General features: G+C 42.9%; 1 pseudogene; it reads right to left on the bottom strand.

Moving 5' to 3' along the window:
- The window catches only part of LOC101640254, a 10,530-nt pseudogene extending 9,942 nt beyond the window's left edge, over positions 1–588 (bottom strand).
- Positions 589–1,891: the final 1,303 nt, after the last annotated feature.

Here is a 1,891-nt window from a genome sequence, read left to right as displayed (position 1 = left end):
ACCGACGTTGGCCTCTGCAGTCCCCTTCCTTCTGTTCTTGCGTTGTTTTCTTGCGGCCTTTTTCTGCTCACGCAGGCCCTGTCTTGCAAGTCTGTGTTGAGGTTCATTTTTCCTTGCATCATCCAAGGAAGTGTAATTCAAGCCCAAGCCAGTCGTCTCGCCACCACCAAAAAGGGTTCTAAATCCAAATACAACAATGACATCTGGTGTGGACTTGCACATTGGCTAGTTTTTCATGAATTTCTGTCTTAGGCACTTGTCGCTTTCCCAGAGTGAAGGACATCAATGACCACTTGCTTTCTCTGAAGTAGTCGGTTGGTCATGAACTTCCTGGTCCAGATAGTTACCATGTCATTCATGATGGCAAGGTGTCAAGAGGCAAAAAGGTGTTTCTCTGTCCTGAACAACTGCTTCACGGCCGGTGTACAGTTCTGCCTGAGCACAGTCATGTGCTCTGAAACTCCCACTCTTCAAAGCGTTCTTCAGTTTGTTCTGACCACTCTTAGTGTGCATCGTCAGTAGAGACAAGTTAACATCGTTGTTATTCTCTGCTTCGAGTCAAGATCAGCAACGATATCCTTTGTTCCTCAGCCTTTTCTGAAGTCAGCTTGAATTTCTAGCAGTTCCCTGCTGATGTACTGTTGCATTAACTTTTAAATTATCTTCTGCAGAATTTTACTTGCTTGTGATACTAATAGTATTGCTTGTTAATTTCTTTATTTTGCTGGGCCATCTTTCTTTGGAATGGCCACAAATACTAATCTCTTCCAATTAGCCAGGTAGCTGTCTTCTAAATTTCTTGGCATAGATGAGGGTGCTTAGTGTCAAATCAGTTTGTTGAAACATTTCAATTGTTATTCTGTGAATTTCTGGAGTTTATCATTAATGTTCTCAGTATAGCTTGGACTTTTTCCTTCAATACTATTTTTTTTTTAAGTTACTACTAGTTCTTGATCATACGCTACCTCTTGAAATGACTGAATGTCAACCAATTCTTTTTGGTATAGTGTCTTTGTACTTTTTGATGCTTCCTGTCTCACACACAGTAGCCCAGTGGTTACACACTGGGTTGCAATCTTCAGGGTCAGCAGTCTGAAAGCCCCAGTGAGCCCTGTAAAGAGTTTGTCTTAGAGACTCAAGAGGAGTAGCTCCAGCCTGTCCCGCAGGGTTGCAGGGTCGCCGTGAGTTGGCATCGACTCCACGGCTGAGAGTTTGGGTTTGCTTTGGCACCATCCACTATTTTGCTCACAGAACCCTTTAATATTGCAACCTAAGGTTTGAACTTGTCCTGTAGTTAAGTTTGAGATATGCTAAGCATATCTTTTTGATTTTCTAACTCCAGCTTTTTACACAATATTAAAATTACCTTTTTGTCTTTTCTAATAGAAACTCCTTGAGGGAGTTTCACAGCTTCTCCCCAGGAGCTAGTAGATACTAGCCACAGAGTAAATGTTCAGTAGATGGTGAGAGAATAAGGCAATTGGGAAGAACATCCCCTGTATTTTTTATGGTAATATATGTTATTATCTACTCTAAATAGCTGTGTTATAAAACAATAAAACAAGCTGATTCTGAGACGTAAATGCAACAGAAACTTGACTGTGGGGAAATGAAGTCAACTTCCACTGGCACCTCATGGGAAGTAGCTCATAAAGAGGCCAGAGAACGTCTATCACAGTCGCTCCCTTTGACGCCTCACCTGGGGCTTGGTTGCTTTGGCTGTTTCCATGTGTCGCAGCTTGCACCCGTCAGTGGAGCACTACCGAAAGTTCTGGGCTGAGACTCTGGGTTAATTTTGGCTCTGCCTCTGTTAACGATCTGCATTGCTTCAGGCCAGGGGTCCTCAAACTTTTAAAACGGGGCCAGTTCACTGTCCCTCAGACCCATTGGA

This window comes from Echinops telfairi, unplaced genomic scaffold (assembly GCF_000313985.2).
Source record: "Echinops telfairi isolate 266 unplaced genomic scaffold, ASM31398v2 ScPeMD7_70;HRSCAF=299, whole genome shotgun sequence".
Lineage (NCBI taxonomy): Eukaryota > Metazoa > Chordata > Mammalia > Afrosoricida > Tenrecidae > Echinops > Echinops telfairi.
Note: the sequence above shows the minus strand (reverse complement) of the source record. Positions and strands in the feature narration are given on the sequence as shown.